This window comes from Musca autumnalis, unplaced genomic scaffold, assembly GCF_047663935.1.
Source record: "Musca autumnalis isolate F117 unplaced genomic scaffold, ASM4766393v1 scaffold_4, whole genome shotgun sequence".
NCBI lineage: Eukaryota > Metazoa > Arthropoda > Insecta > Diptera > Muscidae > Musca > Musca autumnalis.
This window is the reverse complement of record NW_027411977.1, coordinates 150661251-150682008: the sequence shown is the minus strand read 5'-3', so window position 1 is coordinate 150682008 and position 20758 is coordinate 150661251. Positions and strand designations below refer to the sequence as shown.

The following is a 20758-nucleotide window of genomic DNA, read 5'->3' as shown; positions in this document are numbered from 1 at the left end:
TATGTCAGAAAATATTTTTCGTGGGTGGAGAGAGAGTAACAACAGTGCTCTCGCGGCTGCGGAATGCAGTTTTATAATAAAGAGCTGTGTGTATGGTATAATAGAAGACGTAGAAGCGAAAAAGGGGGCTTTGGTGGCATGTATGAGTCAAACACGTGTGTTCTTGTTTTGTTGTAAACCAACGTAGCAAGCGAAGAGGAAAAAAATTGTATGAATTATCTTATTCTTTTGACTTCAGTTGTTTAAATACCATCGTAGAGTAAAGACGGTAAAGTGAGTGAATAAATCAGTGTTTTGTGTTTTCTTAGTAAATTAAATGTCGAATACATTGTATAATTGAATCGAAAAAGCGAGTGGTATTATTTTATTGGACAAGGAAGAAATCGCATTTAATATTGGTAATTACATACATACATATGTACATTTGAAATATGGTACATCCATAGTTATTTATTACATTACATAATCATTTGATTCCCGATGCCGATTCCCCGCTCATGATTTCAACTTTGAGGAAAATGTGTTATATTTCACAACTAAGGAGAAGCGTTCAACGATGTTTCTATATATATTTTTATACCCTCCACCATATGGAGGGTATAATTAAATTTGTCATTCCGTTTGTAACACATCGAAATATTCGTCGGAGACCCTATAAAGTATATATATTATTGATCAGCATAAAATTCTATGTCGATTTGACCATGTCCGTCTGTCCGTCCGTCCGTCAGTCCGTCCGTCTGTCTGTTGAAATCAAGATACAGCTCGCAATTTTAAAGATAGAGAGTCAAAATTTGGTACAGAAGTTTTTATTACTTGCAGGATGGTTGGTATTGAAAATGCGATATATCGGTCCACGTTTTGATATAGCCCCCATAGAACGGTACCTCCCGATTTTCGGTATTTTTAAGGTTTTACCTTCATTATCCTACCAAAATGGATGAAATTTGGTACGTAGTCTTCTTTAGGGGTATAAAATTTTCCCCAGAATTTTGTCGGTATCGGTCCACACCTTCATATAGCCCCCATAGAACGGTACCTCCCGATTTTCGGTATTTTTAAGGTTTTAGCTTCATTATCCTACCAAAATGGTTGAAATTTGGTATGTAGTCCTCTTTGGGGGTATAAAACTTTCCCCGAGAATTTTGTCGGTATCGGTCCACACCTTCATATAGGCCCCATAGAACGGTACCTCCCGATTTTCGGTATTTTGAAGGTTTTAGCTTCATTATCCTACCAAAATAGCTGAAAATTGGTACGTAGTCTTCTTTAGGGGTATAAAACTTTCCCCCAGAATTTTGTCGGTATCGGTCCACACCTTCATATAGGCCCCATAGAACGGTACCTCCCAATTTTCGGTATTTTGAAAGTTTTAGCTTCATTATCACACCGAAATGGCTTAAATTTAGTACGTAGTCTACGTTGGTGGTACAAAACTTTCCCCCAGAATTTTGTCGGTATCGGTCCATGCCTTCATATAGCCCCCATAGAACGGTACCTCCCGATTTTCGGTATTTTGATCGTTGTGGCCTCAATATTCCACCGAAATGGCTGAAATTTGGTATTTAGACTTCGTTGGGGGTACTCAAACTTCCCCTTTCAATTTGTATAGGTATAGGTCCACGCCTTCATACAGCCCCCATGGAAAGGTACCTCCCGATTTTTCGTATTTTGAAGGTTGTGTCTTCAATATTCCACTAAAAATGGCTGAAATTTGGTATTTAGTCTTCAATGTGATATAAAACTGTTCGCCAGAAATATGTTTGTACAGGTCCACGCTTTCATATTGCCCCATTTCTGACTAAAATTCGTCGGTATAGGTCCACGTTTCGATATAGCCCCCATAGAACGGTACCTCCCGATTTTCGTAATACTGAAGATTGTGACGTCAATATCCAACCGAAATGGCTGAAATTCGTTATTTCGTCTTCCAAGAGTTATAAAATATTCCAGAATAGTATTATCAGTATAGGTCCACGTCTTCCTATATCCCCATAGAAGCGTACTTCTTGATTTTCGGTATTTTTTAAGTTTTAGCCACAATATCTTTCCGAAATATAGGAAATTTTGTATTTAGTCTTCTTTGAGCCTAAAAACTTTCCGTCAGAAATTTGTCGGTATAGATCGACGTTTTGAAATAGCCCCCATAGAATGGTGCCTCACATTGTTTTGCCGAAATTGCTGAAATTTAGTATTAAGTCTTCTTCATACACGAAAGGAAACTAATTATTCCATTTTACTTCAATACAACTTGTGGTGGAGGGTATAACAAGTTCGGCCCGGCCGAACTTAACGCCGTTCTTACTTGTTTCTTTTTAAAAGTGTGACTATTTACAAATTATTTCGCTCAGTTTTTCTTTTATTATAGTGTGTTATGTATTTCTTTAGAATTTTGTATGTATGTACATATGTGTCTGTTGTTGCTCTGCCTTTCAATAAACAACCATCATTTGTGTGTATATGATAGAGATAGCCAGTGAGCTCTTACTGAAAGCAAGTGACCATACATTTCAATGTGTTTTACATTGAAATTTACGCTCCCTTGCTCTCAGTAACCGCCCACTGGTGCATGTGTTTGTTTTTCTTGTGGCTTTTGGGTTTGTATTTGTTTGCATCCAAACATATAATTTGTTGGCACCCAAACATATAATTTGTTTGCACCCAAACTTATAATTTGTTTGCACCCAAACTTATAATTTGTTTGCACCCAAACACATATTTGTTTGCAGGACCCAAACATATGTTATGTTTGGGACTGCTTGCAAACAAATATATGTTTGCTGCTAAATATATTTTGTACATACAGTAAAGTTTGGAAAACTTGGCAACATCCGGATTTTGAAGGAAACAATGGCGAAGGAGGTTTATTTGGATGTTTTAAAAAATGATTTAACCAACAACGTTAAGAAATTTGGATTTATTGTCCTTAAAAATTCAGATGTACCAAGATCATCGACATCCCAGCCCAAAGTTCAGATATTAACCCCATCGAAAATGTATGGGTACACCTGAAGAAAAAAGTCGAGATTAGGTCGCCCAATAATAGGAGCCAAAAATACCATTGAAATATGACATTCCGAAACTAATTTATTCAATTCCGAGAGGTTTCCATGCTGTAATTGATGACCGGGATGGGTAGGTGGTAGTGATATTTAGATACTTTTTTAGTTTATTGATAAACATGTGAAAGAATTAAACTGTTAATAAAATATGAATAATTTTTTTCCTTTATAAAATTAAACGATGTGTTATTTAAAATGTTGTAATAATTTTGGTTTTGCAATAATTTAGTTGACTAACTGTATATAGCTCTCTGTGTAATAGCGACTAGAAGAAAATATCAAAAAAGATTTAAAATCTGGTTTCAAAATATCTGCATCATTTAATGTTAGACGCATATCAAATTTTGTAAATGTTTTCATTAGTGACGTGATCCTCATTTAGTTTGCTTCTACTTTTACTTTGACGGGAAAATCGTGAAAAGTGTGGTTAATCATAAATCGAGAGAAAACAAAAAAAGACACGTTGGCTTTGAACAAATTTGAAACATGTCATTTTATACAAAAGCATTGAATTTGTGTAATATGCAATCACAAATCGCGGGTTAAAAATTAGTAAACCTTGACTTCAGCTATGTTAAACTTTCAAAAACATTGCCCATATAGCCGCTATAACCAAATCTGCACCTATTTTAATAAAATGTGGCACACTTATTTCTAAATTCTGTCACATTTTCCAAATCTTATTAAAATTTTACATGAACAACTTAGTTTCCAGATTACCGCGTTGTCCGGATTGTAGAGAATAGACAGTATTTAGGGAGCCTTCAGATTTTGTGGCACTTTTCGACGCATGAATTCTCCGAAAGAAATATGGATTTGGATTAAAGCTCTAAATCCAAACTAAATTAAAGCTCTGGACATAGTAATATCCACCTCCAAATCTTATTATTAATGGAGTTATTCCTTTCGATAGATATTGCTCCCAACGGTTATTTCAGTTGGTTACCGTATAATTCAGGGTTTTGGAAAATTATATCAGGAAACGTGGACTTATCCACGAAAAACACATAATTGCTGTAAACGAGACAAATTTTAATGAATCTTTGAGCATATCTTTAACTGAACTTAAACAAAAATGTTGAAATTTTGTGAGGAATTTACCCAAAGGAGTATACCGATATGACACATTTTCGACAAGTTTGGACAAAGCTTTGAACACATCGGTTGCTCCGTTAAACAGACATTGCGCGTACGATTTTAGAGAATATTTTTGAACTTTTGTGGGGGAGGTACCGAAACCAGTGGACCGAGAATTATTTCGATATGCAAAGTTTGAACCAACGCAGTATCCGGTTCAATAGAAGTCGTGCGCACCATCCATGTATACTGACCATAGGGCGCTTTTCAACATTCGGATCATTTTCTCGAATTTATGTTCTTGTGCCTGAAAAAACGTAATTTATTATATTGTTCCACAAACATCCCAGGCGGGACAAGGAAGACTTCTTTCATATCAATGAGTGTATTTCGATTCATATTAGCTCAATGATATGGGACCTACAGTTTATCGCCGAGTCCGAACGGCGTGTTCTAAGACACCACTTGTAGAGAAGTTTTATATGGCTGAAATACTCAGGAAATGTCGCCAACATTACTGAGGCGTATTTTGCCACCGTTGAAAATGTTTGATGTTGACTGGCCTCGGAATCGAACCCACGACCTTCTACGTGCAAGGCGGGCGTGCATACCATTGCACCACGGTGGCGCCCGCCTGAAAAAATGTACTTTTCCAAAAATGCTGTGTGGGAGGTACCCTACGGAGTGGGGTACGAACCTGATATACACTGCCGCTCACTTGAATAGAACCCCCCACCAAATTTGTTTCAACCTCTATTTTTTACGATTTATACAATTTGCATTCAAATCCGATTTATATAAGAAATACACATCGAAAACAAAATAAAGTAAAAAATTCAAATAAAATATTTGGCTCATTTGAATAGAACCCCTCTTTAAAACTTGGGTATACAGAAAGAATGTATTAGAATATCGATGCATATATACTCTATATTGAAAACAAAGTACTTTCAGTAATATTCAAGATAAGTATATCCCTCCTGATTAAGGATACACTCGTATATCCTGCTGTGGCAAGGATTCTTTCTATAATTATGTGTAATGCCTAGCAAGGCTTGCCTTATTCTTTCAACAAGTTAATTTTTGGAAGCGTACTGTCTACTCAAAGTGTACAAAAGTTTACAAAATCGTGATGAAATTGCCACCCCGGACATCCGAAAATGCTGCTCACTACTGGAAATGCCTGTTTTAGAACTCCTTTGTATTTGTGGTGCGCATTTAGGGTGAAAGAAATGGATTGTTTTTGGGCCCTATAAAGATATATCACAATCCGATCCGCTTTTTAAAATTTTGTTTACAATTCGGTTTTTAGGCACAATAATGAACATGTAAAGTTTTTTCATCGATTGTATCATAACTGCGGCCTTTAGATAATTTCCTTGAAAATTCGCATTTGGTCCCATACAAATTATTATGGAAAAAAGATTGTCTATTGGCACGGGTTAACGTTAACCGATCGCCATAAAATTTCATACATTAGGTTTTTTGATCAAATGGAACGAATTTAGGGGGTGGGCGTTTAATTTTTTTTTTGTAATTTTTTGGACCGCCCTAGTGTATATACCTAAAGTCTGAGGGTATACAAATGTACATACTAAGATACGTGACAGCAAACGCACTGAAGACGTTGTTTTTACATATGGGACTGTGTTTGTTTGTTGTTACATACATAGACAGTGCAAATGAAGAGAAAGACGGTGGTAGTAGGACAAAGAAAATCCAAAGAATGAAACTTGTTTACTTGTGATTGAATGAGGGTGTGGTTGTTTATTGATACTGTGACAATGTGGGAGAAGATACGGTACGAAGGCAGAGTGGGGAAAAACTCAAGCTATGAAAAGGAAAACTAGCTATGTACCATTATTAAACTCTCCTTCTTCATTCTTCAAAATAACAAAATGGAAAGTGTTATTGCAAAAAATTATGAACGGAAAATAAAGGAATTAGGGCAAAAAATCATTAATTTTTATTGTCAATTTATTCGCCCTTTTTACGAAGCCGTATCTTCATTTCTTACCGAGTTTACTGAGTTTATTGCTACTGGCAAGTGCAGCTCGATTATATTTTTAACTTCATGATAAAGGAATTTATTTTATCGCCGTGTGAAAATACAGATCGGCACTGACGAGGTAGCTAAAGAACGGACAAAAGTTGGGAAACACGATTCCAACAAATACTATTAAGAAGCTAAAGATATGGAGAACATAAATTTTGGTCTGAACGGTTGAAGTTATGGCAAATGCAAATATTCCGCTAAATTATCCAATAAGTTTGTTGTCTATTGTTTGGCAATTACAGGAAGTTTTTAGTACACGTAGTATCTACATATGTACCCACAATATATCTAATCGAATTAATCATATCTTCTTGATAAGCAATATTTGTTTGTGATATGACAACAATGTTAGACAGGTAATTTGATTTCCTCAATTGTAATTAACAACTTTGAAGATTCAACAGATGTGGAGGAACAAGATTAAATACAATCTAATAAATTAGTTAATCAATATTTCGATTAGAATGGCGTGTGTGTTTGTTTATATCACATAGGCAATGTATTGCTTGGATGAATTTATTAGATTAGTGTAATTGAATATAAAAAGTGTGGGAGGAATTCGTTCAAAAATTTACTTATTTTCGTAACAACAAGTCATTTGCAAATACATACATTTATTTTAATATTTTTAAACAATTATTAGCAGTATTGTTCTATAATAAAAAGTGTCATAACATTTATTATGCACATAAATAAAACCACTATGAAAATGCATTCATATGAATGAGTGCCTGGCTCATATTTGATTTGCATGAGTGGATTGCATTGCATATTTCCTTTGACACCAAATGTTTTAATTGATAAATGAGAATCATTTCCGATGCAGTTGAAACACGCGATTTTTATTGAATTGAAATGATCAACACATTGTTGGGTATCTGTGGTTTTTTGCGATACATTTCATTTCACATCTGTTCTGTTGTGCACAGTGGATCGATGGCAGCAATTCTATTTAAAGAATTAACTCTGAACTTTTAGTAATGGCGGTAGTTTGTCAAATCTAAATGGTATTACAAAGATACAGGTATTTTGAATAAAAAATAAAACAAAGTTGATGAGAGGGACGCGTATTCGATTATTGTAAATATGGTATTATATGTCGCGTGCATAATCAGTAAAGTTCACTTTTAGAAAATCAAGTTATACAAAAATTTCAGAATCAATCTGGAACAAGTAAGAACAGCGCACATTGGTTAAAAATCTTTTTTCCCGTTCAAGACTCTGTAATGTATAAAACACATTTGCATTTGAAAAACGAAAAGTTCAAGGACAGAGAAGCCATTACATAGTCGATACGTCTGAAGATCTGCTTTACCACCAGTGAAACCAGGTAACGTAATTTGGTGACTATGTGGGTTCGAGTCCTTGGCTTTCCTTTTTCACTTGCAAATAATTTCCGATCATCAAGCTTAACTCTAAACGAGAAAATTAATTAAAATTTTTTATTTTATATATTTTGCATCAAAATATGAGTGTTTTTCAGTTCTTCATATGTTCCAATCTATTAAATAAAAAATAATTTAAAACAATTAAATTTTAGTGTTTTATTTATAAATGCACTTAAATCTAGAAAATAATTTGTAGCTTAGCCTCAATAAGTATATTCTTTCTCGTGATGGAATCTCTCAAATAAAACGATTGCCGTTTAATTTTGCCACCATTTATAATATAAATACATATATACATACATACATATGTTCCCACAACATCCCCGAAGGGACAAGGGAGACTTCTCTCATATCAATAAGAGCACGCCGATTCATATTGGCTCAATGATACGCCGAGTCCGAACGGCGTGTCTTACGAAACCACTTGTAGAGAAGTTTTTCATGGCTGAAATACTCAGGAAATGTCGCCAGCATTACTGAGGGGGAATTTTGCCACCGTTGTAAATTTGATGTTGCTTGGCCTGGGATTCGAACCGCAGACCTTCTGAGTGCAAGGCGGACGTGCTAACCATTGCACCACGGTGGCCCTTTTATAATATAAATACAAGCGTTTTATTTGGGAGATTCCATCATTAGAAGGAATATACTTATTGAGGCTAAGCGACAAATTATTTTCTAGTTTTAAGTGCATTTATAAATAAAACACTGAAACCTAATTTTTTAAATTATTTTTTATTTTTAACTTTTTAGCAAATAATTTTTTTGACCACTGAGAACAAATTTATAGTCAATTTAGGCCGAAAATGTAGATAAACACTTTAAAATGCCTGAAATCGTGTGGTACCGTTACTTAAGGCTATACCAAAACCTTGACTTATGTCCATAATTTTTGGTGGGAAAGTTTCTGTACCATTCTGTACCACTGAGTACTCCAAATGCCAAGTTACAGCCAATTCGACCTAAAAATTAAGATAAAATCCTTAAAACACTTGAAACCGGGTGGTACCACTATATGGGGGGCTATACCAAAACTTCGACCTATGTCAACACTTTTTGGTGGGAAATTTTCTGTACCATTGGGACCATTGGGGACTACAAATGCCAAATTACAGCCAATTCGGCCAAAAAGGAAGATAAAATCCTAAAAACACTTGAAATCGGGTCGTACCCCTATATGGGGGCTATACCAAAACCTGGACCGATGTCAACAATTTTTGTGGGGAAATGTCTGTATCATTGGGAATCCCAAATGCCAAATGACAGCTAATTGGAGCTGAAAATGAAGATAAAATTCACAAAATACCTGAAATCGGGTGGTACCGTTATATGGAGGCTATAGGAAAAATGGGTCATATTCAGACATTGTCACCCAAATCTGAAAAGTGTGCAAAGTTTCAGTTAGATTGGTCAACTGCAACTGCGTTAAAAATGAGTTACTAGATTTGAACTTAATCGGGGGTTAACGCTAAATGGAGGCTATACGAAAAAATGGACCCCTATTGGATTTGGTTTTATATTCATGTATTTTCATCCAAATCTGAAAAGTGTGCAAAGTTTAATCCAAGTTAAATAAAACATAGTTAAAACACTGTAAAAATCGACCAATATTGGTTTTAATTTCATATTAATGTATTGTCATGCAAATGTGAGAAGTGTGCAAAGTTCCAGTTCGATTGGTCAACTGCAACTATGTTAAAAATGACACGGTGCTCTTGAAGCAAATTTAAATGGAAGGTGCTTACACCTGGGAGGTTTTTTGCAGATTTTGAAACTACAATGTTCGTAGATGAGAAAAATCAAAAAACGAAAAAAATCGCCGGAGCGCTTTTTAAATAAATCGCGATTCAAGTTGGCATTTTTAGGGGTTGTTTAGGTTATTGCGAAGTTGCTTTGAAACCGCAAGTACTTTAAAAATAGGACTAAAGAAAATGTTGTAGCTATCAAAATTCTCTACAAGATTGACTTTTATGGTATTCTCGTCGGTTTTACCGTTTTTGAGATATAGAAGTTCAAATTGGGACAATTAAAATTCAATTCAATTCTGTATCGCCCCCTTATAAAACAATGACATGAAGGGTGCGCCTTAACTAACATTTAATGAAAAACGCTTACACAGGGGACGTTTTTCTGAATTCTGAAACAGCAATGTTCATAGATGAGAAAAATCCAAAAACAAGAAAAAATCGCTGTAAGGATTTTGAAATACATCGCGGTCAAAATTCAGCTTAGTTTACATTTTTAGGTTTTTTTGCTAGGGTTTCGCGATTTTGCTGGACTGCGGCAAGTCTTATCGATATAGGACCTGAGCAAATCTTAAAGCTGTGAAAATTCTTTACAAGACTGGCTTAAGTAACTTATCCTAGGTTGTACCTTTTTTTAGATATATAAGTTTATGTTGGGAATTTACAGTCATGGCATTGTTTTATAAGGGGGCGATACAGAATTGAATTGAATTTTAATTGTCCCAATTTTAACTTCTATATCTCAAAAACGGTAAAACCGACGAGAATACCATACAGGTCACTCTTGTAGAGAATTTTGATAGCTACAATATTTTCTTTAGTCTGATTTCTATAGAACTTGCGGTTTCCAGGCAACATCGCAAAAACCTAAACAACCCCTAAAAATGTCAACATGAATCGCGATTTATTTAAAAAGCGCTCCGGCGATTTTTTTTGTTTTTTGATTTTTCTCATCTATGAACATTGTAGTTTCAAAATCTGCAAAAACTTCCCAGGTGTAAGCACCTTCCATTTAAATTTGTTTCAAGAGCACCGTGATGAGTTATCAGATTTGAACTAAACGGACACCAAAGCAAGTTAAATAAAACACTGTAAAAAGGTCAAGCATCAATGAAATACAAAAAATTAAAAAATATATATATATATTTTTTTTTTTGAAAATTTAAAATGTATTCAATAATGTAAAAAATACTCCTTGGGTTTCATAAAACTCATATATAAAAAATATCAATTTGTGTAAAAAGGCTGCAATTTATATAGGAAACGGTATGGAAAAACACATACATATGTGTGTATTTTACCCATGTATTTAACAATTTGTCGTTTTTAAGAACACGCCCTCCACCACGAACTGTATTGAAGTAAATAGGAACAATTAAGACTTATTCCTTGGAGGAGGAGAATATCTTAACTGATGATAATCAATTTATATTGATACATTTCTGTGTTGAGATTTTCTACCCATTGAGATTCAAAAATACCAAGTTACATCCATTTCAGAAGAAAAATGTAGCAAAACTCTTTAAAAGAGCTTACATGGGACGTCATCGTTGTTCTTTCCAAACATTTAAGAACGTATCAGTCAGTTGTGCCGACAGAGATATACTCTCAGCCTCGGACCTAAAAAAGAAACAAACACAATACTCTTTGAGTTTTTGCGCTAATTTCACAGGAAGCATGGATTTGCCCTCGAAAAATGTTGCCAAAAATTTAAAAACGATTCCAGACGAGTCCTTAAACTGCACCCTTTCCAAACTTTGTGTGGGAGGTACAAGAAAGACATTCGGACATAATTCGAGGCTGTAAGAAATAACACAATGTACAACGTTTGTATCAAATTGATTTCTCCCTTCGAGGGTTAGGGAAGAATGGAACAAATTGTACCTTTACGAAGGGGGCAACTTGCTGAAAAAAAAAAAACATTTCAAAACGATCCGAGAGAAGATCTTAAACTTCACTTTTCCCAATTTTTTGTGGGAGGTACCCGAAGGAGTGGTCCTATATAGTTTATATTCGAACTCGATGTATGCCTGGAATTAATATTGTCATATGCAAAGTTATGACCAATTCAGCTGCTCCATTCAAGAGTTAATTTTATCATTTTTTTTCTTAATTTTGTGGGGAAGTGCCGAAAGAAGTGGACCGATATTGACCAGATGTGTGTCTTCGTTCGAGAGTTATTGTGCGCACCAGCCAGTCGGAATGACAGACGGACATTGCTTTATCGACTCCAAATTGCCTGAAACAAATTTCGTGCAAACATACTTGGGATCTAAACTCGTTATTTCGATGAGGCATATTTTTGGTCGTACCTTAAAGGCTGAGGGTATAAAAATGATCCAATATTTATAATTTTTCCAATTAAGCTTTTGTATCGTCTCACAACACACAATATCAAATTACAGCTATCTCAGTTAGAAAATTTGATAAAAAAAAGTCTCGAAATACACTAAATTGGCCAAAACTGGTTCTTGAGGTCTAGTCTGAAACCGGATGTACATGAATAGCTTCTTTCTTCCGGGAACACAAAAATCCATTTTGAAACCAATTCGGTAGAAAAATGTGACTAAAATCTTCAAAAAATCTTAAATCGGGTGCTACCCCTAAATGGGACCTATACTGCCTGATTTTTTGCAAGGGATGTTTTGTTCCACTAAAAATATGTATTTTGTACCCCTAGCGAATACTAAATACGAAATTTCAGTTATTCCGGTAATGAGGCTAAAACTTTCAAAATACAGAAAATCGGAGGGTAAGCCAATACATGAAGACGTGGACCTATACCGACAAATTTCAGTTGGAAAATTTTACACCAACAAAGAAAACTAAATACCAAATTTCAGCCATTTCGGTGGGATATTGGAGCCACAACCTTGAAAACACCAAAAATCGGGAGGTAGCGTTCAATGGGTGCTATATAAGGAAGTGGGAACCGACAAATTTCAAGTGGAAAGTTTTATATCCCCAACTGAGACTAAATGCACAACTTTTAGCCATTTTGGTGGGATTTTGAGGCAATAACCTTCAAAGTACGGAAAATCGGGAGGTATCCTTCTAGGGGGGCTATATGAAAACGTGGACTTATACCATTAAATTACTTTTGGGAAATTGTATGCCACCAACGAAGGCTAAACACCAAATTTCAGCCATATTGGTGAGATATTTAGACTAGAGATGGGCGCGTGCCTAAAAAATTAGGCACGAACATGCACGAACACGGACCAAAATTTTTATGCACTTTCACGCACAAACACGGCGTTTTTCGAGAAGGCACGAACACGCACACTCACGCACGAAATTTCAAAAAAAGAGATATTCATATATTTATACAATTATTTGTTCAAAAAATATTCATATATACTTCCAAAATATACATATTGCAAAATTAATTATACACTAATATTGACATATTCCTATTTAAACACATTATTTCCAGATGTGGAAAAAAACTCTCGCTCGTTGCTGAGCTGACGGGTATAGCCAAAAAGTTCCTGGCTAATTGCTTTAAACATTTTAGATTAGACTCTTTCTAAAGTTTAAAACATCAGTCTGGCTATATACGGCACTCGCTAAATATGTATCAATTTCTTTGTAAATTAGAGACTTGTCCATTTTTCGTCTTTTTGCCAAATTTGGATCCAAAACTCTGAAAATTTGTGTAAAAGTGGCATTGTAATTTCCTGCTCATGCTTAGAACACTCTATGTTCTCACTTTGTATATCAAATAGCATTGCTTTTACATTAGCTATTACGTCATTTCTTTTTTCTTCTAATAAAAAATCATCTCCTTAAATGGCGGAAATAAAAACATCCGTATAAGATGTGCCATTGCAGGTACAAAGCGTTTAAGCAATGTAAACAATCATTGCATTCAAATCTTTCATTTTAGCTTACAAATCTTTCATGAGTCTATGGTATCAATTGAACAAACTTTCAAAAGTTTTTTAGACCAAACAGCAAAAATGTACATAGTAGGGTATTTTTCCGAACTTAATTTTTGGGAACACTCTTTGCATATTTTAAGAAAACCCAATAGAGGTTCTAGCTTTAAGTCAGATATACGATCCAACTCATTATTTTCCTGCAATATACTTTTAATCTCATTCTGGACTTGGTATATGCTCTCAAGCATTCAACGTGTTCTTATATCTGGTTGTAACGTCTTCGACAATTTGTTGTTTATCTCCGAGTGTTTAAAATATCTTACAAGCTTTTTTGATCAGTCAATCAGTTTTCCCAATTCGAAGAAGGATGTTTTTCAACAACATCATCCATAACTAAGCTCAAATTGTGGCCAGCGCAAGGTATACGTTTAAATCTCTTAAAATCCCAAACAACGTTGGAACCTTTGTCGGTTACAAATACAGAATTTCCCAACTTGTCTTCAATATCAAATTTAGCAAAATAAACAAATTGATTTTCAAAGACAGTATATTGCGTTAACCCGCTGAGTTGTTTTTGTATTTGCTTCTCTCTCATGAACAAAACAAATGGCAAACAAACATCATCTTTTTGTTCTGGCCTCTCCATAACAAAACGGCAAAAAGTACCAGACTACAAAAACAAAGAAAATAAATTTGGGAAAACTACAATTGGTGAATTTTTTGGTCGGTTTTATATTCTTGTTCGACTTTCTTGTTTAGTATGGTCTCTTGCACGTCTTCTAAAGGGAGCCCAAAAATTTAGCACGATCGTGACACATAGTGCAGGTCGTGTTTAGTCGTGTCGTGCAAAATCGTGTCGAACAAAAAAACACGATCACGCACGGCCAAAAATTTATTCCGGCACGACACGCACAAACACGGCGATTTTCAGGAAGGCACGAACACGCACTACTCACGGCACGACACGCGCCCACCTCTAATTTAGACCACAACCTTCAAAGTAAAAAAAATCGGGAGGTGCCCTTTTATGGGGGCTATATGAAGACGTGGACCTATAACGACAATTTTCTGGTGAAAAATTGTATAGCACAACGAAGACTAAATACCAAATTTCAGGTGCCCTTCTATGGGTACTATGTGGAAACGTGGACCGATATAGACAATTTTCAATATCAATACCGAAAATCGGGTGGTACCATTCTATGGGTGCTATATAAAGACGTGGACCTAAACTGACAAATTTCAGGTGGAAAGTTGTATACCCCTAACGCCATTTTGGTGGGATATTGAGGCCACATTTGGGGGCCACCGTGGTGCAATGGTTTGCACGTCCGCCTTGCACTCAGAAGGTCTGCGGTTCGAATCCCAGGCCAAGCAACATCAAATTTTCAACGGTGGCAAAATTCCCCCTCAGTAATGCTTGGCGACATTTCCTGAGTATTTAAGCCATGAAAAACTTCTCTACAAGTGGTGTCGTAAGACACGCCGTTCGGACTCGGCAATAAAAAGTAGGTCCCATATCATTGAGCCAATATGAATCGGCGTGCACTCATTGATATGAGAGAAGTCTCCCTTGTCCCATCTGGGATGTTTGTGGAACAATTATTATATTGAGGCCACAACCTTCAAAATACCGAAAATGGGGACTATGGTGAGTATATGAAAACGTTAACCGATATAGACAATTTTCAATATCAAACAACCTAAGAGTAATAGAAACTTCTGTACCAAATTAGAAAGCTCTATCTTAAATATTACGAGCTCTATCTTGATTCCCACAAACAGATGGATGGACGGACGGACAAGGAAAATAAAAAAAGTAAATTATACAAATTTCTTACGAAGCACATTTTTCTAACACAAATAGAATAAAATTGCATGTAGTTTTTACACCCTTTTATTTACAAACTGTTTTACTTAAAGTCCGCCACTGTGGGCTTTGTCAGCGATACATTCAATTATTTTAAACAAATTGCAATATCGTTTATTTTCTTTCCCCTTTCGTTGTTTTATTGTTTTTTGTTTCAGCATCATTTGTGTGTTTGTATACAAATATTGATATAATTACCCATTTTGTTTTGTGGCTCCTGCAAGAGTGTCAACTAAAATTAAATACCATTTAAAATGTGTACTAAAATCATGTTCGTTGGTTTTTCCATCAAACACATAAAATTGAAGACAATTTGTTTGTTATTTCACTTTAAATTTATTTCTATTTTCTCTCTTTCTTTTTCAATAACAGCTGTGGAAACGAATAGAAAACAAACTTGAGGGCAAAATAACAACAATAGCGGCTGCCGAGCATAACATCATCATCGATAACAACAGCAGGGCAATTTCAAATCTATTGAAATTTGTTTAAAAATTCTTGACAAACGAAACAACAACGAAAGAATACTAAAGGCTTGCTTGGTTCAAGTGCTACATACGTACAGATGACAGCCATGAGTACATCTGGAGAGATACTACAGTACGGGCCACCACATGAATATACATAAGTATTTTAGTAAAGATTTGCCAAACGGAACAAAGACCTAAGGTAGGTACGATGACATTCTTTTGTGTTTTTTTTTGCTTTTGTGGTTTTTTATGACACATTCCAGAGGACCTCTTTGGGATGACCTTTGTTGCAAATTTCTGATGTGTTTATGGGCACTTAAAAATGCTTATCAGAGCTACCTACTACCTTGCAACCAACAAGACTAGGCAACTGAATGGGTGTGCAAATACTTTCTTACATACATACATATGTATGTATGTATGTTTGTATTGTATACCTGTGCCATCGTTTGTGTGGTCTGTGTGCGTACTTCCGTAGGACAACTAACTATCAGCCAAGTTCATGTTCGTTCATTTTTTTATTCATTCCCATTTAATTTGTAGGCGTTTCGAGTTTTATGCCTCAGAATATTTTCGTTTGACAAGTTTGGTGGCGTTTTTGTGATTTTGATAACACCGTCACGTATACGTTGCGGTGTACCGTATGAGCGGTATGAACTACATATTGCCATGACAATACTTGAATTAATATTTTTATTTACTTTTGGTGGATGTTTTAGAGTATAAATGCGTGTTTTTATGGTTTCTTCATAACTGGTTTATGTTAGGAGCGGGTTTAATATGTTCATAACCGTTAAAACGGATTGATTTTTCCAAGGCCACTTTCGGGAATCACATTTTATTTTTTCTTGGAATTTGAAGCAAAGCGAAATCCGAAATCTGTAGAACATGGATTTAGATATTTGAATTTGTCTCAATTTTTTTTTGTCTTCAAATTTTTTCTGTATAATGGTGTAAACGATAATTCTCTAAGGGAGCAATCGATTTGATCCACATCGTATTATTCTTTCCAGATATAAATCGGGTTCGAATATGGACTATATCGGTCCATTCCTTCGGGTACCTGCCACACAAGATAAAGTGAAGTTTAGGAGCTCCTCTCGGATCTTTTCGAAATTTTTCAGTATCGTTTTGATTATTTTTTCAGTAGGTTGTTTTAGTGGCCTTATTTACAACGGTACAAATTTTTTCCGGTGCATGCCAATACCCCCTGAGATCATGGCCTAATAGCTCCAAACCCCTCCAAAGCCACATACTCAAATGGCTATTGTGTCATATAACTCTAAAACTTTTTCAAAAATTTCTTCTAAACTTAGTTTAACGTAATTTAATATTGCGAGTCCTTTATGAAGATGTTTGGTTACTAAAAATGTTTGGTAGATGTCAATGATTTGGTATAGCGCCACATTATGGTAGGTACAAATTTTAAAGCAAACTTGTGATCGTGAAATTAATATATTTTATATACGACATAAATATTGTGTTTGGTATGGAATTTCTTTTGGTCAGTGGCTGAGGGAATTTCACCGTCAGCACAGCTGACTGATACTTTCTTACTTGTTTTGTCAATGTTTTGGTATCTTTCCCATGTATTTTAATTGCCCAATTTTTGTTTTATGAGAGCATTTGGAATTGTTGTTTGGAAACTCTTCTTGCAGAAAAGGTTAAATACAGGACCTTGATCCGTATTATCCCACATTTTCATTGGGCTTAGGCCAGGGTTTCGGAGTCGAGGTATTTTTGGCTCGATTCCGACTCCGACTCCAGACAAGTTTTTTTCACGGCTCCGGCTCCGACTCCGGGGTGAATTAGTATACTAATAAAAACTAATAAAATGTGCACAAATTTTTAGCTTTTGTTCTATATATTGACACATATGTATAGGCTTATATGTTAGTCTTTCCTAACATATTCTTTAGAAAGGGCATTCGTTCGAATATCATACTCAACTGCAGAACATAAATGAAGTAAAAGTCGTATCTACATATTTTGTTTCTGCTGAAGCTTACATTGAAATATAGCAACAAATATTAGTTAGAAAATGTTTGTCGTTTTTTGCACGAGTATATGAAAATAATGGGTAAAAACAAATCATTATTACTACTGCGGTAAAAACTTTAAGCAATTCATGTCCAGGTTTTCGACTGTATGTAAGGCAACATTTTAGAGTGCTTTGAGACCCTTAAAGCCATTTTCATGGTTTTTTTTTTGTTCCGATCGACTTACAAATTTTACCACATATTCTATACTATTTACAGTTTTTACTTTTATGTAGTGTAGTTATAACTTTTTAACGATCCTTCTCATGAACACTCTATGTATTTCAGTGCATTTCGTATAAGTTATGAATTGTGTAGAAAACTCAGCGGACAGATGCGGTTATTTGAGTTTCTGCATCTATAGCCCTGATCCTGGAAGAAAGATTCTCCATTTGTTACTCATCTGAATTATGGCGGGATGAATCTCTTGTTAAAAAGTTTTTAATTCACTCTCACCAACAACGAATTTATCATGCCCTAATTCAGAAAGGTAACCATCCGAATTTCTTACATAGGTAATAGCTTATACGAAATTTACACAAATAATAAAATAAAAGACAATAAAAACGTGAGAATATCGATTTCTTGTATGTGAGGAACCTACATAAACAGAAACATTTTTGTCGAAGTTTTTCATGTAGAATGTTTCATCTTGTGTTACTTTTTCAGTTCAAGAACAAAAAGGACATGGAAGGAACTGAGCTGAAAGGACAAAATATTCGACAAAGATTGCTTATTCTTTTTAACTGAAAATGTGTCATCTCGAAATATCTGCAAACAGAGATACAATGGCATTTTATTAAGCATTATGGGGGTCAATCAAAAAATTCATTGCATAATGACTCAGAAATTTTAGCTATAGGATCCTTTGGGGTTTTTAATATACTCAATAGGTGCTTTCATTCCCAAAGGGAATTTTCCACACCCAGACCGTGATATCCATTTTGTGTCACATTCTAATCAGTAGGATTTCCCATGGAGACTACTACGTCTTTCATAGGATTCCTACAGGTACTTTAATAGAAGAAAAGGATGATTTATCGTAAAAGACAAGATGAGAAGACCAGTAGGTCTTCAGGCAGAAAATTGAAAAACTTCTATGAAGACGTTAAAGGTCCATTCATAATTCGATTGTCATAGAACATTAGGTTTGCTTGCAAAAACTTAAAGGATCAATTGGACAAAAAAATAGACTAGACCTTAGAGGGATGTAAATATCCTGTGAATATGATTTCTTATAGCTTTCTTTTAAAATAAATAATGATTTCAGATAAAAAATTTGGTGTCCTGAATGTAATGTTATATTTCTATAATGTAGATAAAATTTGCCCGGAGTCGCAGTAGAGTTATTTTTTCCGACTCAGACTCCGACTCCAGCAAAATTGCTTGGTTTACACAAGTTTTTAGTTGTAATTTTTGAAAAAAAAAAATGATGCAACGTCATTATATAAAAGTAAGACCGCGGTAGTTAAACCGATTTCTTTATTTTCTTTTGTTTCTTATTATACCCTCCACCATAATATGGAGTGTATAATTAATTTTGTCATTCCGTTTGTAATACATCGAAATATTCATCACAGACCCTATCCATGTCCATCTGTTCATCTGATGAAATCAAGATACGACTGGCAATATTTAATATAGAGCTTTATAATTTGGTAGGGAAGTATATATTGCTCCTAGGATGTTTGGTGTTGAAAATGGGCTATATCGGTCCACGTTTTGATAAAACGGTATCTAAAGATTTTCACTATTTTGAGAATTTGTGCTACATTTTCTATTGAAATGCCCTTAATTTGATATTTGAGTTTCCCTGCTGTTACAATTCATAATTGTTTCTTTAAATAAATTTGTTGAATAATCGTTAATGTTTCATAAACGTGTATTTAATATACGTTTGGAGTAGTACGTTTGTGTATTCGGACTTATGCCCTAGACAGACGGCAGAGTTAATTTGCATTAAAAATTCCTTAATTTGAATTAAATTTTTACCCTGACAGACTATAGTTTATGTATTTATGAAACAGCTGTTTGTGTTGTTTGTTTGTACCCAGCAGACCATTTCATAAAGGTTTACAAAATACTTTCTACCATTGACTTTCTCACCACGATAAAGCAAAAGTAAATTTAATATATTCGTGAATTTTTTTGAGTCGTTTTAATATTATAAAACAATCGCAAAACTGTAAAGAAACATTTGAAGAAGATATTATTTTCGATAGAATTGGTATGGTGGGTAATGAAATGTTTGTGAAAATAAAAATTGCCATATTGAAATTGCTAAATCTTGTATAAAAGAAAATGTGTGTATGTTGGTATGTTTTTATGTTCCGTATGGACTCAAAATCGGCTGAACCGATATTCTGCAAATTTCAGAGAATGTACAGGGATCACCCGTGGTGAAAGTAGGCTATATATTTTGTTGAATTTTGAAGGGGGCGGGGTACTTTCCCCTATGCCATATTTTTTAAAAACGTATTTTTAGCTCGCGCACTTTTTTAAATAAATTTCAGAGAATGTACAAGGAGGGGGTGGGGAACCTTCCCAATGCCCTATTTTTTAAAATCGCTATTTTAGCAAAACTGACGAACCTGTCGGTGAGAAAGTTAATATGTGAGGCAATAGTGGTTATGTCTCCGACCCTAGGTACTCATTTTCGGTAGACAATGGTGGTTGTGTCCGTCCCGATTTCCACGTCATTTTCAGATGAAGTACGGGAATGGCCCTTGGTGGAAAAAAGCTATATATTTTGTTCAATGTCTGAGGTGCGGGTTATGCCCTGCGCCCAATTTTGTAAAATGCGCTATATATGTCAAACTTACGAACCATAAGACCCAACCACTCCCACTTTCTTAAATATGTTACAAATCATTGGAAATACCAGATGTTATTCATAACGAAGCTTTGGTCTTTTTGGAAAGCAAATGTTTAAATTAGAAGGCAGCATATCGATAGATATAGCTTCATTACTGGACATTCATTTGAATAAAGGGCACACATGCAATATTAAATAGATGTTATCATCTGAAACAAATGAACCATGGCACAAAACAATTCCCTAGAAGCTTTTGATCGATTCTTGAAGGATTTAAGAAGCAAATCACGTTTAGATTTCAGGCAAACACTTCCACTTATACTATTGCAGCAGATGAAATAAATGTATGTCATCA

At 35.0% G+C, this 20758-nt stretch overlaps 1 protein-coding gene across 4 annotated transcripts in view; it reads left to right on the top strand.

Moving 5' to 3' along the window:
• FMRFaR (FMRFamide Receptor) overlaps positions 1–20758 on the top strand; it is a 191088-nt gene that overhangs the window by 36876 nt on the left and 133454 nt on the right. For all 4 annotated transcript variants that reach the window (XM_073980591.1, XM_073980593.1, XM_073980592.1 and 1 more), the window contains one exon: positions 15452–15748. The gene's annotated coding sequence lies outside the window, so the exon portion shown is untranslated. The remainder of the gene's footprint in view (positions 1–15451; positions 15749–20758) is intronic.